This window comes from Nomascus leucogenys, chromosome 4 (genome assembly GCF_006542625.1).
Source record: "Nomascus leucogenys isolate Asia chromosome 4, Asia_NLE_v1, whole genome shotgun sequence".
NCBI lineage: Eukaryota > Metazoa > Chordata > Mammalia > Primates > Hylobatidae > Nomascus > Nomascus leucogenys.
Window position 1 is genome coordinate 22,422,898 of NC_044384.1, and position 23,547 is coordinate 22,446,444.

The 23,547-nt window shown below is 42.6% G+C and overlaps 1 non-coding gene across 1 annotated transcript; it reads left to right on the top strand.

Moving 5' to 3' along the window:
• Positions 1-774: 774 nt before the first annotated feature.
• LOC115834860 lies at positions 775-879 on the top strand. The gene has a single exon (XR_004029861.1). It is a non-coding gene; the product is annotated as a U6 spliceosomal RNA (small nuclear RNA).
• Positions 880-23,547: the final 22,668 nt, after the last annotated feature.

A 23,547-nucleotide genomic window follows, 5' to 3' on the forward strand; every position in this document is an offset into this window, starting at 1 on the left:
ATCCTGGGCTCAAGCAATCCTACTGCCTCACCCTCCTGAGCAGCTGGGACTACAAACATGCACCACCATGCCAAGCTAATTTTTAAATTTTTCATAGAGATGGGTCTCCCTATGTTGCCCAGGCTGGTCTCAAACTCCTGGTCTCAAGTGATTGATCCTCCAGCCTTGGTCTCCCCCCTCAAAGCACTGGGATTACAGGCATGAACCATTGTGCCCGGCCAGGATCCATTTTGAAGGATTGGATCTTTCAGGGTTCACATGTGCATATGTGGGGGTGGGGTGGGGGAGTGTACATATTTAAAGAAGATGCTCTTTATAATCATATCTATAGAAGCTTGCATTTATATGATGGGATCATTCTAAACATGGGAGAGAAAACTTACTAGATCCTGGTCCCATTCATTTACCACTCTTGTTCTTTCCTCCCCTTTGTAGACAAACTTCTTCTTTTTTTTTTTTTTTTTGAGACAGAGACTGGCTCTGTTGCTCAGGCTGGAGTGCAGTGGTGTGATCATGGCTCACTGCAACCTCCAAATGCCAGGCTTAAGCCATCTTCCCACCTCAGCCTCCTGAGTAGCTGAGACTACAGGCGTGCATCACCACACCTGGCTAATTTTTTCACTTTTTGTTGATATAGGATTTTGCCTTGTAGCCCAGGCTGGCCTTGAACTCCTGAACTTGTGATCCTCCCAGCTCAGCCTCCAAAAGTGCTGGGATTACAGGCATGAACCACCATGCACAGCTGGTAGACACACTTCTTAAAAGCCTTGCTATGCTGCCTTTGGCAGCACACATACTAAAAGTGGAACGATACAGAGAAGATTAGCATGGCCCCTGTGCAAGGATGACATGCAAATTCATGAAGTGTTCCGTGTTTTTCCCTAGAAGAAAAGCTAGGCAGTACCATTCAGGACATAGGCATGGGCAAAGACTACGACGAAAACACTAAAAGCAATGGTAACAAAAGCCAAAATTGACAAATGGAATTTAATTAAACTAAAGAGCTTCTGCACAGCAAAAGAAACTATCATCAGAGTGAACAGACAACCTACAGAATGGGAGAAATTTTTTTGCAATTTACCTATCTGACAAAGGTCTAATATCCAGAATTTACAGGGAACTTAAATTTACAAGAAAAAAACAACCCCATCAAAAAGTGGGCAAAGGATATGAACAGACACTTCTCAAAGACATTTATGCAGCCAACAAGCATATGAAAAAAAGCTCAACATCACTGTTCATTAGAGAAATGCAAATCGAAACCACAATTAAATATGATCTCATGCCAGTCAGAATGGTGATTACTAAAAAGCCAAGAAATGGCACCAAGGCTGTGGAGAAATAGGAATGCTTTTACACTGTTGCTGGGAATGTAAATTAGTTCAACCATTGTGGAAGACAGTATGGCAATCCCTCAAGGATCTAGAACCAGAAGTACCATTTGATCCAGCAATCGCATTACTGGGTATATACCTGAAAGGATATAAATCATTCTACTATAGAGACACATGCACACGTATGTTTACTGCAGCACTATTTACAATTGCAAAATCATGGGACCAACCCAAATGCCCATCAATGATAGACTGGATAAAGAAAAGGTGGTACATATACACCACCATGGAATACTATGCAGCCATAAAAAGGAATGAGATCATTCCTTTGCAGGAACATGGATGAAGCTGGAAGCCGTATCCTCAGCAAACTAACACAGGAACAGAAAACCAAACACTGCATGTTCTCACTCATAAGTGGGAGTTGAACAATAATACATGGACATGGGTAGGGGAACAACACACCAGGGCCTGTTGCGGGGTGGGGGACAAGGGGAGGGATCTTACAGGATGAGTCAATAGGTGCAGCAAACCACCATGGCACACATATACCTATGTAACAAACCTGCATGTTCTGCACATGTATCCCGGAACTTGAAGTTAAAAAAAAAAAAAAAGGCTTGCACATATTTGCTGTTTCTAGTTCTTTACCCTGCCTTCATATCTTACCTCTCCTGGCTTCTAGCCCCATCACTCCACAGAAACACTTCCCGCTGAAGTCTCCATGTAGCCACTGAATAGCATTGCTCAAAAACTACCCCAGGCTCTCGTTCCTGTCTCACCTTACACTCTCTCCCTGGGTAATTTCACTTTTACCCTGGCTTTGCTAATCCTCTAACTGCAGATGACACCCAAACTTGAACCCCAGCATGCCCACCTCTTGGGGTCAGAATGGCTTTCCATTTCTAGTGTTAGTCCCCCATGGAAGCCATGAAACATACATGATTCTGTGTGTGTGTGTGTGTGTGTGTGTGTGTGTGTGTGTGTGTGTGTGTGTGAGAGAGAGAGAGAAAGAGAGGATCTCACATCTCACTCTGTGGCCCAGGCTGGAGTGCAATGGTGCCATCATGGCTCAGTGCAGCCTCAACCTTCTGAGCTCAAGTGATCCTCCTGCCTCAGCTTCCTGAATAGCTGGGACTACACCTGGCTAATTAAAAAAAAATTTTTTTTTTTTTTATAGAGACTGGGTTCTACTATGCTGCCCAGGCTGGTCTTGATCTCCTGCCTCACCCTTTCAAAGTTTTGGGATTACAGGCATGCGCCATTGTACCTGGCCCACAAATGAGGTTCCTTTTAAAAAAATTAAATGATCTCTCTTTTCTAGTCAAGCTAGCAAAATTGAGATGGTACTTTTAATCAAGATAATCCAATCTGTTATATTAGGAAAAAGCTTGGCCCCACTCTGAAATAGACTATAATCTAGTTGGAAAGATAAAATATATGGTATGTGAAAGAAACCATACCATATAGTTGTATACTGTATGGTATGTGGTATACAACCTGTGCGAGAATATACAGAAGAGGAGAGGCCATGAGCAATATATGACATTCAGTTACTTAACTTAATCTGATGAAGTGAGGTGCTAGAGTCCTTCCCGTTACACAAAGATATCTCTTAAAAAGAGGACCCAGCATTCTGTAGTATTCTATCAGAAATTAACACCATCACCAGCTCTCATCAAAATAACACATGAACAGCACATCTGAAAGCTGTTTAGCAGAACCACTCAATATTATACGTGAGATTTGAAGATGGTCACTTTGAAATTGCCCATTTTAATCACAGACTGGAAGCAGCAAGATGTGGGAAAAATTATTCTTGCCTCAAATTAATTAGGATTCTCTCTGGTTGAAAGCTTTTTCAGTGAACGAAAAGGAAAAATAATTAATGCTGCATAAAAGATGGTGATGAAAGAGGGCAATGTATGAACACAATGACTATTTAAACCACTCGAAGCTTGCAAAGACTTGGAGGATTTCTTTGGGGATGCTGGTCATGGTGACCCACTCAGGAAGAGAATTCCTTTTACTCCTAGGCTAGTGGCTGCGGGGACCTGTTAGAAGGAGAAGAAGCACTATAGTAGTCACAGATTTTAATTTGTTCAATGATTGATTCTGTAAAAGAAGACTAGCCCAGGGCAAACCTGAACCACTGGAAACTTTCTTCCCAGTCTACTATGTCTGGTTTTCAAATACCTTTCTGTTAACGCTGGGGTCCTGGTCTCACTGTGGAATCTTATTCAGACCTAGCTGAGCCCCTAAACCTTCCTGCCAACCTTCTTTCCTTCATCACACGCATCTGTTGAATGTCCCATCTCCTCACGGCCTTCCTCATTCCTGATTGTCTGTGTTATGTGTTTTCTCCAGGCAAATTGGTTTTTATTTGAATGGGGACCTTCTGCAGGTAACAATGCAACCCAAGAGAGTTGCCTACAGGAAGAAGTTTTAGACACCTGACAAGCATGGCCCCAGTAATCACAGATGTCCAGTGTTGACAAAGGAGTGTTGGCCTTGGTTTCTTCACCTATAAAGGACAGATCATGATGTCTACTTCTCAATGTCCAAAAGATAAGAGAATAGATGTCAGCCCGGTGCCTGAAACAAAGTAGAATCTTTCTAGACATAAATTGTTGTGATTGTGTAGATCACAGACTCTGCCTTATGGGAATATCATTCTTTTAACAAAAAGGCCTTAGATTTGGTTGAATAAGCAGTAGTGATGGGAAGATAACTAGTTCTGCACCAGCCAGTCATACACAGGCCTGCTCAGTGGTTGCACATCTACGTTGGCACCACCCAAAAACAGTCCCAGGAACACACCTGCATGTTCCAATGGAAGGAGTAATTGCTGATTCAGGAGTTAGGATGGCTGGTTCTAGGTGATTCCACCTCAAATTGTCTGTCTGATCTAGGGTAAATTATGTTTCCTATGAGAATTAAATAAGCAACTATATATGTGAAAGCATATTATATAAGTAACTATATATGTGAGAATTAAATAAGCAACTATATATGTGAAAGCCTTTGAAGAGTATAAAGTGCTGTATGAGCGTTGGATATCACCACCAGTTGGCCTCACAGTGTCTTGAGGGAGGCCAAGCATGTTCCAATGTGCTCAAGTTCACAAAAGGTCTGGAAAGTACAAGGGAAGTGAGATCACATGGGTTGTCTGGGACGATGTCGAGACCTTGTCTTTATGAGGTTTTGCAGAGATTATTTTTCAGACCTGAGTTATGTAAATAGAGTCCCTCTTCCTACAGACACTCCCATTTTCATAAGGAAGTTTCATGAAGCTGCCTCTCTTGGATCAGGGAGGGGAAGCACTTCATTTTCCTTTCCCATTCTTAGAAACGACATGCTTCCCCCAATACTAACCCCTTCTTACAGTTTAATGCTTTTTCAACAGTGATTGGAGGTGATAGGGATGTTTTTAAAATGATGCCTCTCAGTCAGCTCTGGAAAAAGGATCCCAACTGCCAGAGGTTTTCTCAGCTAAGAATGTTGAGGAAGAAGGAACCCAACTGCTAGTTTTCTGAGCTAAGAATGTTGACTATTTTAACACATTTTGTCTTCAGTGTTGGATCTTCACTGGAATTCTGAGGCAACAGGAGAAACTGCCACATCTTCAGTCATGTTGCTCTGCCACCAGGTTTTGGGACAGCATGTTTAGAAGTGGGAAGACTGATGACGGTGTTCACATTTGTTTCACCAGAGGAGCTCAGGGATATATTATAACTATGTGTGCCTCACACAGTGGCCTGGCTCAACATCAGCCAATACCGAAGCGGAGGGCAGATTGATGGACAGATATCACTGGAGTACTTTTTTTGTTTAGCTTTTGTTTTATTATTTAACTAGTATTTAGTGGGTGCCTGTTATATTCACAGCATAGAGCTGGGGCTCTGGGGTGGGAATCAGGGGCTAAAGGGACATGATGACCTTCAAGGGATGACAGTCTCTTGGAGAAAGCAGTCATGCAAATAACCAGAATACCAGACAGGATGTAAGACATGCAAAACCTGCATAAGAACCCCAGTGCTGTGGAAGTGCAGAGGGAGGAACAATTAATCCAGATGGGCAATCAGGTATGGCTCCAGGAAGAGGAGACATTTGAGCTGGCCTTGAAGGATGAATTAGATGGGAAAGATAGAGCAGGTGGGAAGTATCTACTGCATATGTGGACAAGAAAACCTGGTCCAGACTAACAGTGTAACTTGGAGCAGATGGGGTGGGGGCGAGGCCCCTATGGCTGCAGCTGGTGATTGTTGGCCTGGAGAAGGAAACGGGGCTGGAGAGACAGACAGAAATCAGGGCTTGGGATGGGGTGTCTTGAGAAGTAGGCTCCCACCTAGAAGGACCTTATCTATTTGCTTATGGCTGTTTTCAAGACTTGGCCAGAGCCTGGCACAGAGTGGGTGCCCAATAAATGTTTATTAAATGTGGAAATGACTATTGAGGTGAGGGGTTATGAGGTTTTATTCATGCTTTGGAATAGCAACTCTGTTGGTACAAAGAGGTGAAAGAATAGCAGTGAGGTCTCCAGGGTGGTGAACATTTGGTGCTAGTTGCCCAGAACACTCCTTCTCACCTGGCCACAGGACTCCTTCTTGAGCAGAACCTGTTCCTTTTTGTCCAAACAGCCATGCCTCTGGCCCAGTGATTAGTGCAGAGCTGGGAGTTTACCTCCAGCTAAGCCAATGAGAACCTTCCCCAGGACTTTTCTGCCAGAGTTATGTCAATCCCTATTTCCACTGGGATTGTTCAGCTATGGGGTTGTGAATTTGGAGCTACCAGCAATCATCTTTCATAGCATGAGGTCAGGCAGCGATATGCAGAGTTGAGAGATGGAGAAATTGAGCCCTGATAATATCATTTGCCATTCCTGATCCAGTTGTGCCTGAAACCTCCACATGTCTCTATTATGCAAGTTGGTAATTTCCTCTCTTTAGCTTGAGTCACTTGGAGATGGAGCTTTGTCCCATGCAACCATGGTAGTACAATTAACCAATCAGGAGCCTATTTCAAAAGTCTCCTTGACTGCCACAGCTTGACAGCAAGATAAGAAAGACTTTGAAATCTACTGCAGAGGCACCTTATTGGATATTTAACCAAGGAGCTCCATCTTAACCAAAAGTCTTAGCAAACTTAAAGGTATTTTTGTTGACAGTATATTTTCATTTTGCATAATAAATGCAGTGCCAGGGACCTAGTGTACATGTGCTGTGATGAGATGGGAAGGGCTATCTTTTGCAGGTGGTCATTTTTATTCCTGCAATTCCTTTACTTACGCCTCACTCATTTCCATCCCTATTTTTTTTAGATTTAATCTTCTAAGAGCTCAGCTTCTGATATGAGCCACCTATTTCCCCAGTGTTCACCCCAACAAGGAGGTGGAAACTTTAGGTTGGAAGAGAGAAGAAGAAATTGATGAGAAAGAAGACAGGGAGTTAGGTTCAGGGCAGGGCACCTGACTCTTCCTTCTTCTTGAAACTCCTTTTAAAATTTGGAAATCTGAGAGTGGAGAGGACTCATGTGACTAACTTCCAAGACAACACCTGGGGACACAGCAAGGGTCATAGACAAGTTCTCCAAACCATCAGGGCGGGAGGAGGTATGTGGAGAGGAGGACATCAGCTTAATCTCTGGGTTCTCTGTGGGAGAATGAGAGTTGGCCAGCCTGCAAGGGATCTTCCTGTGGCCAGAACCAGGGAGGATGAGCCACCCATGATAGCTGCAAAGGCTGAGAGAGAGAGACAGAGAGAGAGAGAGAGAGAGAGAGTGGCCCTCCACACTCGCTTCTACTGGGACCACAGCAACATTGCACAAGGCCTGCTCCCTCCTTTCCTGGAGTGTAGGATCAACTCCAGGAAGGCATAAGAGTGGGTGGGAAATCCTCAATGGGACTGAGTTTTAAACCTGAAATGGTTGAGATATCACCAAATTCGACAGTGTTTTCCCTGAATTAATAAGACTATGTTTCTGGCCATCTGGTAGAAATAAGGTATTGAGAGAGAAATCAAATCCTGTTAGAGGGGAAAAATGTGATACTTTCTCACACTTGAATTTGTGACTTAGAAAATTTGTACCCACTACATATACTTTTGGGTACTAATCTTTAGTGTCAAAGTAAAATCTTTAGTTAAAGGAAAAGGGGAAAGGGGTTGGGCCAGCAACACAGTTTACCAGCAAGCTTTCCCCTTCTGTGTGTGTGGCCTTCAGCCAGGCCTCACATGTGTGACCATCTTTACTGTCAGGCTTCTGTCTAGTGGGAGGCCATCCTTCCCTGGCAAGAGGGGCCAGTCTGCTTGCCAGTGCCTACAGTGTTATTTCTAAGAGTCAGTCATTTCTGAGGGACCCTGAAGCCTTTGCCTGAAGAGACACCACCCCCCATCTCTGATTTTAAAATACAGGTTTGACAGGATTGATTAATTTGTGCAAATAAAACCATTTAGGCATTTAGGCATTCTTTCAGTCAGAAATGCTCAAATTCAGGCATGCATCAAAATCGCCTGATGAGAAGGAGAGCATGATGGGTGACGATTGAGAAAATCAGATTCCCAGGCCTGACCCCTGAATATTGATTTTGACATAAGTGATCATTTGTACACACTTTGAGAAACAGTGCTGAGGGTATTGTATGCCATTCAGATTTCCTTAAAAAGCTCCCAGAATGGACAAGTAACTCATTCAAATTCTGTCTTGCAGATTAGTCCTAGAGGCAAACCAAAGTTTTTAAAGGGGAAAAAATCATGTAAAAGGTAGTTTCTCTAGAAAGTTGACAGCCACTAGAATAAATGTGCCTGGAATAGACATGACATCTTAATCATTGGTACTGAAGAGCTGTAATGCCAGCCTATAGAAAGCTTAAATAAAACTGTAGCTCTTTTTCTTTTATTAAAGAAAGAAAGCCCAGGAGTACAATGCCAGAACAAGAACTAATTCTGGAAGCTTGCTGGTGTGATATTGTCAGTCACACCAGTGATGTGGATAAAAGCTTTTAGCACGTGAATAATTTCAGTGAAAGGGCTTTATCGCTTTTTATTTGCTGGGCATTTACAGGAGAATAAACATGCTGGTATATATTATATATGGAGTGAAAGTCAGCCACAAATGAAAGCAAAGACCCCCAGACCCAGTTACCAGAACAGACTAGGGTTGCTTAGCAACCGGGCAACGGGAGAATTCTCTCTCCCTTTCTTTCTTTTGTTTTTAGATTGCAGTAACCTTTGATCAATTTTGGCTCTACAACAAAAGCCTTGGATATTTTGAGAGAAATGTACCTGCTTATATGTAGTAACAAGGACATAGACCGTGACACCAATTTCTGTCGTATTTTGTGTTAAACAGCAGAACAGCCTCAAATTCCTTTTAAAAAGTCTTATTGTTGGTGGGCTGGATCTCTGATGAATCAGAAGTTTCATGATAATTGCTTCAAATTACTCTAAAAGATGTTTACTGTCTGTCAGTTGTCCTTGGTTCTTCTGCTCATTGACCAACTTTAGAAGCCTAGGTCTTGGTTCCAAATCCACTTCCTGAGAAGCAGCATCTGAATCCCAAGTCTTAAATCCTCCAGTTAAAGGAGACTTTAAACAGGCATTCCTTTCAAAGGCATCGTGGAATTAGGGAATACTAAACTGGAAAGGGTTGTTTAAATCATCTCTTCTGGTTTCCTTCCCTCTTTACAGATTCTTTCAATTCAATTCTTACAAGGCAACTTGCCAATGTCCACATGCTCTGCTACCAACCAAGAAAACCCATAGATCCTTCTCCTTGGAGAGCTTTAAAGGTGTGAAGAGCGAGGAAGGGTAGAGATAATGATCCAATTCGATTCGTGTGCCCAACATAGAGGAAAATATCTGACAATTTGCATGTAGTATGCCACTGGAGATTCTATGGGATAGAGCAGTTACTGGCTTCCAAGGATCGAGCTGCTAACAGTTTGGGTTCTAGAGGTCAAGCTTATTTCAATGAAATTAACGTTCCTCAATCAATCAGTCAAGGACGACTGATAGGTTAATAGTGCTATTTCGTTAGTTTGAAAGAGATAAATGCATGGGATTGTGATGTGAAGGAGGTAGAAGGGAGAAGTCAGGAAAGGTGGGAAGTGTGCCTTTCTGAACTCTGTGGTTCTTCTTCTGCAGGGTCTTCTATCAGACTCAGACAAGTGGGGTTAATGTGAGCAGTTCAATTCCTTTCCTCTTTGAAAAGGAAGGTGAAGAGGAATCTGTAGCCCCAGATGCCTCTTGGTCTTGGATCAGCTTTGGAGCACACATTGCCTGGGTGAGCAAGGCTAGTTTCATGGCCTCTCCATGGCTCAGTTTAAATGAGGAACATAATTCCCAGAAGAATTTGGAAATATAGGTGTAAAAAGAATGGGTTATAGGTGTAAAAACAATGGCCTTGGTGTTACTCTCCCAACATTGTCTAAAACATCTGGGTGTGGCAACATCCTTTCACGTCTAAGGGCATTAGGCACAGGGTAAAGGAAATCATTTTTCCAAATCAGCCTGTTGAGTAGTGTTGGGATCTAGAAGGATTAGAGGAGGGAGGTCTGTCTGGCCCACACCTTAGTTTTCTTCTCTGAAGCCCCACATCTAGGTGCATCTTCAGTGCACTTTACGTTGCAAGCACACAGCATCTCTTTGCACTTTGCTGAAAAGAGGATGAGCAATGCTCTCCTGCCCTGCTGATCCTCAAAGTTCAAGCCTGTTCTTGTTAGGCTGGCGTCTAGCACCTGTCACTTTCCTCTCTGTCCTCAATTACTCCCACCTGAGCAACTGCCTGGGTGGGGAAGCACTTTGAACTTAAACTGTCTTTGTGTTTGCGCCTTCAGTTGAGCTTTAATTGCAGTTCTCCACCTGCTTCTGCACTCCAGGAAACCCCTGGGAACCCTCTCATGGCTCATTTAGAACTTGGAGAATCCTAGGGAGCCTGGTCAAAAACTCAAGGGCCCGGGAAAGAAGAATCCATTGTTCATTTCTTTGTGGGTTGCCACCAACTCCCTAACAAGCTGATTCCTGCATCCATGAATAGTTTAACACAAGTGAAATTGCATTTTAATTATTATCACTTTCCTCTTCAGAAGGATTTAGGATTATGAGGCTACTGTTGCTACAACACTTTCTCTCTTCTCTTGCTGCAAAAGGAGTTGAAAGACAGAAATAAATAGGTCAGTGGAACAGTGGAGCTGTTGAAAAGCTCACAGACACACAGGGTAGTCACACAGGGCCATGATTATGAGTGATTGGGGTAAACATTTTACAGCTGGGACTGTTCCGTTCTAAGGCCTAAAAATGTATAGTGAACCTAACCTAGTTACCGACAAGAACTTCTCCTAATACACTCTTCATGCCCTGGTTGATGCTGGAGCTGTTCAATTTAGTGTGAAAACAATTTAATTTAGAAAATAGTATCAAACAAATTGGTAATTCTGTGGTGTAGGGGCAAATCAGAGGCTTGGCTGACTCAATTCTTTGCTTTTCCCCCAAGTTGAGTTAGAATCATGTAGGGGTCACTTGTAAGCCTTTGTATCTTTATCTTCAGTTATTAACTACATATTTAGGGAGGAAGAGGTCAGAGAATTGGCATAATGAGGAAAATGGACTACAGAGAAGGTGACAATAGAGAGGTACATTGTCTGGGGTTCAGATACCTAAGAATCTCTATTGAAAAGTCTTTGAATGGAGTATATCACTCAAGATAAACATTTCCTGTAATTTTAGCCCCATCAGATGTTGGAAATAACATTTTCTTAAGGAACCCCATGGAATTAACCATTTGGGTAGAGTATGTCCATCTTTAATATATTTATTGTCTTTTGATTTTAACCATTTGTGTGGACTTGCAATTTTGGAAATTGACATTTAACTAAAATGTCAATTCCAAAAGCTTAGGTGGATCGTCACAATTCAAGTGGAGAAAAGTAATAGGGGATGATAACACAAGTGAGTTGCCATCTCTGAGTTTTCCTGCAGAGTCTTCCACAAATTACCTGAATTGGTTAGGTAGCATGTGGAGACCCAACAAAAGGAGCCCAGGCCTGGGCAGTCCCTCTGGGTAGCACTTCCCTCTGATTTCAGATCCATAGACAAGAAGGACATGGTTAGCACTGAGCCTGAAACATCGGGAGTTGGTGCATAACACACCGTAGGAGGAAGAGGCATTTCAGGAGGACATCGGGCAGCCTGGGGACATCTCAAGGTGGATTTGTGAAAAGTGCATTCCCAGTCCCCAGTGAATATGAGCCAGAACATTGTTGTCATTTAATTTCCCTAACAATTCTTAAGAACTTTAGGAAAGCAAGACTGTTTCTGAGATGTGTTTTTTACATTTGTACCCTTCGACCTAAAGGGAAAAACATGAGAAGAAATTAAGGCTTTTTTCAGTCCCCGAATTTTCTGACTTCAGACGCATCTTCCAGTCCCCGAATTTTCTGACTTCAGATACAACCAGTAGAGTGAGAGGACAACTTTTCTCAGCCCTCAGAGGACATGTACAGAGAATGTATGGACTCTCCCCAGACCAGGGGTAGTCCAGGAACCTGTGTCTGCCACAAAATGTGATGCCATCTGGGCCCCTGGGACTCTGTGAAGACTTGGAGCAGGCATCATTACGGAGCCGCACTCTGCCCTCCAGCTTCCAGCAACTCTGTCTTCTCATCTTCCTTCATTTCTCCCAGGAGGGGTTGGCCTCATGTTTGTGTAACTGGACATTCCAGCCTTATCAGAGAACTAGACAAATGTTTGTCTTTTAGGGACTTAATATGTACAGTGTACTTAATTGTCTTAGTCTGTTTGGGCTTCTATAACAAAGTACCATAGCCTGGGTGATTTATAAATAACAGATTTGTTTCTCACGGTTCTGGAGGCTGAAAGTCTGAGATCAGGGAGCCAGCATGGTCGGTTCTGGTGAGGGTCCTCTTCCAGGTTGAGGATTGCCATCTTCTTTTTGTGTCCTTGCATGGTGGAAAAGAGGGTGAGAGCTTTCTGGGGTCACTTTCACAAGGCCACAGATCCATTCACGAGGGATCCACCCTTGTGATCTAATTATCTCCCAAAGATCCTACCTTCTAATACCACCATAAAGGGAGTTAGGATTTCAACATATGAATTTAGGGAGGACACAAACATTCAGCCCATTGCACTTACGGTACAAGAGTGACCAACCAAAACACAGGAGTCTCTCAATTAATCAAATTTATATTTATTCATTAAGAATCTAATTTCATCCTAGACTCTGGTGTCAGCCTGCCAAGACTCAATCCTCCATCAGCTACTATCTGTAGATGAGTTACTTAGGAGTTCTGTGCCTCAGTTTCTCTATCTGTAAAGTAGAGTAATAACATCATCTACCTCACAGAGTTTTCATAAGAATCAAATGATATGATATACATATAGGGCTTAGAATAGATCCTGGAACATAAATGTGTTCAGTAAATGTGTTAATATTTATATTGTAATATTATATATTGCCTCTACATATTATTGATGCACAGAGTTAGTGTGTTTCAGTATTCATTGGGGAAGGAGTAGAGAACGACTTTACTTCCTTTAACCTGGTAATTCCATCAATTCTTTTCAAAGCTGTAGTTATTCTCCTTGGTGATAAAATAGTTACATTATCTCTTTCAGGGCATGGTGATATAGTAAAAAGCCCCGTGGTGGTGAGGCCTCTTCTTTCAAGGCTAGAAGTGAAGAAAACAGAACCCAATCTTAATCATTTGAGAGTCTATTAAAGAAATCTTTGAGACTTCCTTTCAGGCCAGCTTGGTATCAGTGATATTCAAATAATTCTGGGAACTGGAGTGGGAGTCTGGGTATTCTATGTTAACACCTAGCTGTATTCAAAATCTTCTAGTGCCTGACTAGGAGTGTTTCTGCTGTAAGTCACCTTAGATGTGGGGGGCATTTTATCCTCAGATGGATAACTCAAGGGCCGGGGGGCCCATGCAGAGGGACCATAGAGAACAAGCTAATTAATGGGGTAGACACATTAATTGAATTTCTGGGGCAACTGAAGTTTCATCATTCAGTTCACTTTAACACCTAATGTTTTCAAAACTTTCCCAAGCCTCTAGGTTTTCTTTGGGCTTTGAAAGCCCAGCCTTGGAGCCAGAGTTACATCTTTTTAAATGGAGAATGTGTTGAACTTAAGAAGCCCTGTTCTGAGGCCAGGGCTCACTCTCCATTCCTTGGGCAAAGATGCAGTGACTTCTCTGAGCCCCAGACTTGTCATCTGCCAGATTGGGGTAATCATAGCATCTGCCTCATATTTGCGGGTAATCATGCAGCTTAGAGGTAATGTGCTTAGTGGAGTGCCTGAAGCATGATCAGTACCATGCAAATGTTTGCTACTTGCATTATTAAACACTTTTATTCAAGAGGGAACTATCCAGTTAAACAAAAATTCTAATTAGGTGGATTCTGGTTAATTGCAAGTCCTCAGTAAATAGGCAAGTCTTTAAAAAAATGCATTTATTTCTAACCCTGAGAGAAAGAGAAGGCATGACACAGGTTTAGAAGTATCGGGCATTTAAAAGGTTTCTTCTGGGGGATATTTTTCTTCCCAGAAGAAGGTTGTAGCTATACAGACACTTCCGAGGTACCAATTGATCATGAAGGCGAGGGCTTATCTTGTCTGCATCTGTTATTTGATGCTCCCAGGTTTGGGTGTCAGGCAAGCTTGCACCATTACTTGAGAATTTTCTCTCCCCCTTTGCTGGGTTCTGTAAAGAACAGCTCTTTTGCCCTAATAGCAGGTCCCCACAGATGGTTTAACTTGTAGCTCCTCCCAAATTGGACCAAGCAGTTTATCCCAGCAGAAGATTGTAACCTCAAGTACCTGCATTAAAGTTAGTCACTAGGGGCTAGCCCATAGCAGCTCAGGGAGCATGAATTCCTGGGTCCTGGGGGCCTCTATTCTATACAGTGCCCAGAGTCAATATGGCTGCCTTCCAGGTTCATTAACTGCTATTAGGGGGACACAGAGAGGTGAGCAATCAATGCCTGCTTATTTATGATACCCTTGTTCTTGTCATTCTTATTACTATTTCGATGTGTAATTTGTTCTGGTCTGCTCATAATTATACAGAATGTCATCCTTCATATATTTAATAGTTAAAAAAGAAAATTTTAATTAAAATTGGAACTTTTTAAAAGGGAAGTAATGTAGAGCAAATTCTCAAGGGAAATAAGGTTGATCAAGACATTCATAGATTTTCAACTCTAGGGTGGATCACAATGAATTGAGTAATGGGGAGATTTAGAGAGTCTCGCTCTTCCTGTCAGTGTCCTCAGCTTTATGGCAAAGAAGGTCAAAGTATATTGGTGTCCTGATGGGAAGCACAGTTTTGTGATTGAATAGGCCATTGAATGCTGTATCTTCTGGTGTTGTGAAGCAAGGGTGTTTTAAAACATGTAGCATGTGAACAACTGCTTATTCTTTGATGAACACACATATTATTTATTGGTTAGTACTATACAGCATTTTCATCGTTCCACTGCTTCATTTCTCATCAAAGGGGTAAAAAAGTCCATGTAGGGAACAGAATCTTGACTAATTAGCAAGGCATGGATTTCCGCCCCCATAAACTCATTTATCAGATATGCTTCTATTTTAATCAGTTACCTTAAAAAGCAAATACTCTTTATCAGACATGTCTTTATTTTAACCAATTACTTTATTGCATTTTTATTACAAGTGCAAAGGTTAAGCAAAGTCAATGCCTGCCGTCTACAGGGTCCTTAGTCACAGCAAACACTGCTGATTAAGGAAGTTTGGAACCAAGGCTTCTTATTGTTCAAACTGTCATTAGTGCCTGAGTAATTATTATAAATGTCTTTTATATGTCAACCATTATGTTGAAAGTCTTCTCAAGTTCAAGCACATGAGGAGGAAATCACCTCCTCTTGGATTCCTCTGATAATCTTGTAAAATATTATTTTCTCAACCCTAAACCAATGTGTTTAAAATGGTCTTTTGTGAGCTAAAGCTTATGGTACTACCTTGTCATAAAAAGAAGTTGTTAGAAGCAAAAGTATTAATTGCACACATGTTGAAATTATTTGAATTTAATTCTTAAAATTTATGTGGCTCTTTGACTATTTGTCTTAGATCAGCCTTTTGCTCATTCCATAACCACACATATCACATAGTTCACTGATGCAAATCCTCTGCAATAAACAGGAGATGGGGACAGAAAAATAAATGGCGATATTTTAAGGGTTTAGAGCACTCCTAATGTTCATTCAGACAATGCTTGCCCCAAATTCTAATATCCCTCTGATTTTGTTCCATTTTGTAATGAAGACTTTGGAAAGTGGTGAGAGGTCCTGGGCAATGGGGGAAACAGGTACAGCCCTGTGGACCACTGAATGGACTGTCTTGAGTTGATAACATTACTTTTGGTCAGCATGACAGAGTTCTGATGGCTTTCACCACCAGCAGCTCTGTGATCTTGGGTAAGTCACCACACCTTTTGCAGCCTTAATTTGCTCATCTGTATTTCAAAGGGTCCTGCTGGATGAGTATTTCTCCAAGTCCTGCCAATCACCATAACCTAGTGCTTGTTAAAAAATGTGGCCTCTGGCCTAAAAGCAATGGCAACAAAAGCCAAAATAGACAAATGGGATCTAACTAAACTAAAGAGCTTCTGCACAGCAAAAGAAACTACCATCAGAGTGAATAGGCAACCTACAGAATAGGAGAAAATTTTTGCAATCTACCCATCTGACAAAGAGCTAATATCCAGAATCTACAAAGAACTTAAATAAATTTACAAGAAAAAAACAAACAACCCCATCAAAAAGTGGGCAAAGGATGTGAACAGACACTTCTCAAAAGAAGACATCTATGTAGCCAACAGACACATGAAGAAATGCTCATCATCACTGGTCGTCAGAGAAATGCAAATCAAAACCACAATGAGATACCGTCTCAGGCCAGTTAGAATGGCAATCATTAAAAAGTCAGGAAACAACAGATGCTGGAGAGGTTGTGGAGAAATAGGAACGCTTTTACACTGTTTGTTGGAGTGTAAATTAGTTCAACCATTGTGGAAGACAGTATGGCGATTCCTCAGGGATCTAAAACTAGAATTACCATTTGACCCAGCAATCCCATTACTGGGTATATACCCAAAGGATTATAAATCATGCTACTGTAAAGACACATGCACATGTATGTTTATTGTGGCACTATTCATGATAGCAAAGACTTGGAACCAACCCAAATGTCCATCAATGATAGACTGGATTAAGAAAATGTGGCACATATACACCATGGAATACTATGCAGCCATAAAAAAGGATGAGTTAATATCATTTACAGGGACATGGATGAAGCTGGAAACTATCATTCTCAGCAAACTATCATAAGGACAGGAAACCAAACACCACATGTTCTCACTCATAGGTGGGAATTGAACAATGAGATCACTTGGACACAGGGGGGGGAACATCACACACTGGGGCCTGTCGGGTGATGGGGGGCTGGGGGAGGGATAGCATTAGGAGAAATACCTGATGTAAATGATGAGTTGATGGGTGCAGCAAACCAACATGGCACATGTATACTTATGTATCAAAACTGCACGTTGTGCACATGTACCCTAGAACTTAAAGTATAAAAAACAAAGTCGCCTCTGCCCCCCACTCCAGACTGGAGTATTTGTTTTTTAAGGTAACTGATCATTGGCATGGGTCCTGAGAATCTGCTTGTTTAACTCACCTGCTGCTGCTACTCATGCACCGACAATCTGAAGACCACCAGCTGGATTGTGCTCTTGAAAGGCTCCTTGTGGTCTTGAAACCCATGCTGCTGGTGGGAACAGAGTATGGGTGGCTGATACAGGTGTACATGTTGGTTGGTGGGTCTGGGCTCAGCTGACAGCAGTAGCTTGATGTGATGCTATTTCAGGGGGAAAAGGGGCACAGTCTTTTGGCCTCTGATCAAGGAGTAAAGGGGCTCGGTATCTAGCTTCATCTATGTTCACTTCCCTGAGACAATCCACTTCTTTGGGGTGAGTCTGTGTAAAAAGACTACACGTCCAGGAGGAATGCAGAAACCTTCGGTGTCTGTTCAGCTGCTTGTAAACCAAATATTCTAACAATCGACTTTACCCACATTATGTTTAGATGTTTGGGCATTCTGTGGACACAGCCCTTTTCTCCAGAGTTCTGAGAAATTTGAACAAAGATTATCCTTCCTTCCCTCCCTTTGTTCCTCCCTCCCTCCCTGCCATCTTTCCTTCTGCCTTGTTCCTGTCTCCATACGGACATTCCTGAGCTCATTGATTGTCTGGAATGGCAGCTGGCTTTGCCGCTCACCAGGCTGCTCAATGGAATTAGAAAACGAGAAGAGACCTTGCAGTCTCATGAACATAATGCTTAATTTACTGCAAAAAAGAGGGCAAGTCCAGTAGGTAAATAACATTCCTCTACACCAAGAGATGTGATTCATTAATTAAAGATTAGCCAATGCAAAACTGGGAATGAGGAATGAGCCATGTCATGCCACGATTTGGGGTCTGAATCATTTCAACAGGAGCCCTCCATGCTGCCCCATACAGTGCAGCCATGCTTCCTGCTGTTTGCCCATTGCTCCCTGCTGGGGCTTCTGGCCAGCATCAGCCCTGCTGTGTTTGTAAGCATTTGCCTCTTTCACTATTTTGTGAATTCAGTTCTTTGGCTCAGAAGTGGGCACAGGGTCTTACACTTCCTTGTCTCTCCAATGCCTAGCAACACACACAGCACACAGTAGCCTTGTGCGTTGGTCTGCTAGGGCTGCCATAACGAAGTACGACAGACTGGGTGGCTAAACAATAGCAACTTGTTTTCCCACAATTCTGAAAGATAAAAGATGTGTGTCCAAATCTCTTCTTACAAGGACTCCAGTAAGATTGAGTTAGGGCCCATCCTAATGACCTTATTTTCATTTAATTACTTCCTTAAAGACTCTATCTCTAAATGCAGTCACATTCTATGGTACTATGGGTCAGAATTTGAATGTCTGAATTTTGGGGGACAGAATTCTAACACCCTTCATAGATGTTTGTCAAGGATGAAATGAACATTCTAGTGCAATAATAATCTGTGTCGATACCATATTTATCAATAGACCCTCTCTTTATCTCTTCACAACACATATAAATAGGCATGGAAAATACATATTTTATTGGACAATACACAAACAGGAGGATATATTTTTAAATAAAATTGTGGCTATTAATGATCAAACTTGGGATTTAGACCAGAGTCATTGTAAGGGCCGGTAGCTGCATAGACTGTACTTGGGTTTCTTATCTATGTTCTTAAGCTCCTTGGGAGGTTCATAGCAGCCCTTTCTGCAGGGGGAGGATTCAGGGAGAGACAAGTTTCCACTCTGTACCACTTTCCTATGTAATATTTCAACTTCTCCTAAGGTGTGCTCAGTCAAATGTGTTTCTGTTGAGAGTCTGCACTACAGTGGAGTTGGGAATTTGAAATCCTGACACAGTTCTCAAGCCCCAGGTGATCTTCTATGAAGCTGGAGCACCTGGAACTGCCCATGGTTTATCTAAACTACCAATCCACGAAGTTTCTGAGAATCCTTCTCACTCTTACCTATGTCACTGTCACCATCACCTTTGTCAGACTCTGGTTTTGAGAGTGGGTTGCATTTTCCCACACTTGTTTATGTCTATAATTTGCTTGGGGCCTCCTACCAACTCCGAGGGGTAAGAAAAGAGAGGGTCATTCTTCCTTTTTATAGATGGAGAGATGAAAAAAAGACATTAAGTGACATGCACAATTTCCCTGACTTATTTTCTTTCCCCATCTTGCCCATTCCAGAGCACTTTGTCCAGATGATCTTCTCCTGGGTCTTACATCTTCTTACCTTGTATTATCTGCTCCCCTGCAGAGCTCCTTGAAAGCAGGGCCCATATGTCTAACCTTTATGTAGTTGTATGTGCTTGCACATAAGAGGTGCTCAATTATTGCTTGTTGGATGAACCAATGTGCAGTCATGGCCTGCATAACAGTGTCTTGGTCAAAGATGAACTGCATATACATATGACGGTGGTCCCATAAGATTATAATACTATATTTTTACTGTACTTTTCTATGTTTTGATATACTAATACCGATGTGTTGCAATTGCCTGCGATATTTAGTTCAGTAACATTCTGTACAAGTTTGTAGCCTAGGAGCAATAGGTTACCTGATATAACTTGGATGTTTTGTAGGCTATGCCACCTGGGTGTACATAAGTGCACTCTATGATGTTTGTACAACAACAAAATCACCTAATGTTGCATTTCTCGGAATGTCTACCCATTGTTAAATGATGGATGACTGTATAGCACATATAGTAGCATTTATTGAGCAGCTACTTTGTGCCGACTACTGTGCTTTGCACCTCAGCATACTTCATCTCCTTTAATTCTGCATCTTCTGCAGAGGGTATACTTCTGTCTTCATTTGATAGATGAGAAAGCTGAGGCTTATCAAGGTTAAGTGATTTATCCAAAGTCATAGAGCTGGTAAGTGATGAACCCAGAATTTGAATCTGGTAGGTCTGTCTGGTCCAGTTCCTGACTGCTTCATTACCATCCTACATGACATGGTAGTTGCACAAAGAATCAAGAATAGACCAAACTAGAAGCCAACTTTCCTGGCTCTGGGGTCAGTGCCCAGAGCCCAGTGAAGCTGATGAGCATCCTTGAAGAGAATCCACGGTGCAATATTTTCCACTTTCAAACAGCTCGGATTTGCTACCTCCTACTCTGTGTTTGGCCCATTCTAGTTATTTTTTGATGCAAATTTGCCTCTGTTAGGCACACACATATGCACACTCACACTGTTCAGTTCTGGGAGCTCATTGCCAAGGATGAAAATGAATCTTGACATCTTCAAGTTTCAATCCTTTCCCAGATATTTGTCTCACTCCCTTTTGATCACCTCCAACTCCAAGCAGCCAGCATGAGAATTTGGGACTTTTAAATTGTGTCCTTTTCCAAGGGCACAGGAAAATTCCTCGAGTCACTTTAAAAGGCTCAATCTGCAAAGCAGACAGTGAAAAAAATAAACTATCATTTTCCCCCTGGAATTCACAAAAAAAGGTCTTTTATTTCGATAGGAAATTTATTGCTGACAGTATAATTATGGCAGAATGGATTATTAGTAATAAAATTCTCAAAGTATATTTCAGAAATTATAGTCGTAAGAAATAGTGACTGCATTCCCATTTTCCCCTTCCTCCAATAGCAAGCACTGCTGAGCCCTGGGAGGGGTGTTTCACTCTTCCTTAGCTGGCCCAGCCAAATCCTGCCCGTGGGTATGTTTCCATAGCTCACACCTCTGGGAGCCAGGTGTGCGCTTCTGCAGGCCAAATTTGGCTGTAAATTATGTTTTGTTTTCTGTCAGCTGCCTGACAGCTAAAATCATATTTGCTGTCAGAGGTGACAGGGGCCACAATAGTGATGTATTAAACTGCTGCAGAGTCTCAGGGGAGCAGGCTCGGCAGGCTCTCTCGCTCCTCTGCTGTCACCTTCCTCCTCCGGCATCTGGCCTGAGCTAGTGTGCCCAGAGTGCCCATGGACCAGACCAGGGCTGGATGGTCAAGGCATGTTTTGTGTGAGGGCACCACAAATGAGATGCAACGTCATCCAAGTCATTGAAAGCATGGCCAGATTCCATATGAATCTCTTAATAGGCTTAAGATATTGGCTGGATCCTACCCCTTAATTGCATCGTGTGACAAAGTGCAAAAATCCATCACTGTAATTACTTTCACTGGATTCCAGAGCATTTTGACTATATTCAAATGGATATGTAAACTCATGGGTAAGCTTAATTTTCCCCAAATGATGGATTATTTCTTGTCATTGTCCCTATCTCCATCCCCCAACCCCTAGCGGATGTCTATTTTTTTCATTTTAAGAGACCAAAGTAAAGTGTCTCTTGACAATTGATACCCACAGCTATTTTACTTCTCTGCTCACTAAACAGAAACATGGTATCCTTTGAGCTTTCCAGCCCATTATAAGCCGGTCTCTGTGTAGTCTTTCCTCTGTGGATGTCTAAATTTCTCTTCTCTCCTTTTCCTGGATTCCTACCACATTCACGGGAGCATCCTGTAGGATTGCATCTGGCTCCTGAAGCATAGTTGTTGGAAACCTAGTGTGTTCGTCCATTTTGTGCTGCCATAAGGGAATACCTGAGGCTGGGTAATTTATAAATAGATTTATTTGGTTCACAGTTCTGCAGGTTGTACAAGCATGGCACCAGCATCTGCTCAGCTTCTGATGAGGCCTCAGTAAGCTGTTACTCATGGTGGGAAGGCAAAGGGGGAGCAGGTGGGTCATATGACAAAGAGAGGTAGCAAGAGAAAAGAAGGGAAGGAGGTGCCAGACTGTTTAACAATCAGATCTCGTAGTAACAAATAGAGCAAGAACTCACTCGTTACTGCAAGGATGGTGTGAAGCCATTCATGAGGGATCTACCACCATGACCCAAACACCTCCCACTAGGCCCCACCGCCAACATTGAGGATCAATATTTTACATGAGATTTGGAGGGGACAAATATCCAAACTATATCACCCAGCCCTCTATCAGTAACAGCTACCTCTTCCTGAGCCCTTATTAAGGGTCAGTCATCTTGGTATGCAGTTGATCGCCATCTTCAGATCACCCAGGGTGGAAGCAGGAGAATCAGAGTTTGAACTGAGGCCTGCCCCACCTCCAAAACTCATGCCTGCACCTCCCTGCCTTTGTTTTGAACAATGGGTATGTTAAGACATTCAGCCATGCATCCCACAGGGCCCTGCACTCAGAAAGGACTCATGTTTGGGAGTTGATGATCTGTGGTTGCCAAGTCTTGAAATTCTTAATTGTTTTGTCTTGGAATTTGTCCAGTGGAATAATGGAGCACATGCTGGGGACTTGGAGCCTCCGTCCAGTATAAGGCCACTTCCCGTGGCCTCTCTGCCTCTCCTGGACTGGTTCTTACTGCACATTCCCCAGTCCCCTAGCATCACAGGCCCTGCCCAGCCTCCTGCTCCCTTTCCCTCTCCCCTCCTCTGAACCACTGCCAGCCATCATCTGGGTGATTCCTCTGGCAGGGCCTGAGTGTGGGTGCAGAGAGAGCAGAAGGCAGGTGTGTGCCCTGCAGCATCTGGGGTAGCAGCCATCCTCATCCTGGCTGGAAGGGCCATCTGCATTTGGCAGATGGCTCAGCTGGGACCTCTCATTCAACACCAGTTCAGATACTGAGCATGTCCAAGGGCAGAAATTGCAGTCCTTTGGAGACTGCCTACCTCCAGTGGGTGAAGAGCCAGACCTATGAGAAGGGAAAACTGAATTCCCCACCCCTGACCAGGGTTCCACATTTTCATCCTGCCCTGGGCCCAGCTAATGATGAACCTGGCTCTGCTTAGGTCCAAGGTTTTATGAGGACAAGTCATAGGAATTAGAACATGGTGATTCAGGGTATGGAGTGAGGACTCTTTTAGGGGAAGGGACTCCAATGCTTCAACTTCACTTAGCTGAATACTTTTTAGAATACAGTAGAATTCATATTTTCTATTTGAAAAAAAAAAGATATAAATCAGTAGAAAAAAGAACTTTCTCTACAGACATCACAAACCAGAGAAGTGAAACAATGGTAGTGAACAGATGGGAAAGGGAGAGGTATTAGGCATCAATTTCAAGACACTGAGTTCTGCCCTTTTGATTTGTTAGTTTCTGTAAAACAAGCCCAAGGAGATCACTGTATGTCAGCCTCTGGCCCAGCACAGAATGATCCTGAAATATTTACAGAGGTAGTGCCCTGGTGCCCCATTCAAGATCAAGTTCACATGTAGCATCCTGTCTGATGTCCTGTAGCGCTAAGTGTTGTGGACGTCCAGAGCATCGGGGCTAGAAGGAAAGGGACGTGTCCAAACTTTGATTTTGCCCAGAAGAAAACTGAGGCCCAGTTACCTACCCTGAGGACTGACACCAAATGTCTCATGGCTCTTTACCTGAATGAATGGAGTAAGAGCTCACAGAGTATTTAATAAGTCCTAGGTGTAGAACTAAGCACTTCATACACATTAGCTCATTTGATCCTCACAAAAACTCTACAAGGAAGGTATTTCTGGTGAGTCTCATCAAAGGTACATTTGACTTGTACACATCCAATTATGTATTACCTTCCTGGAGGTTGCCATACAACATACCACAACCTGGGTG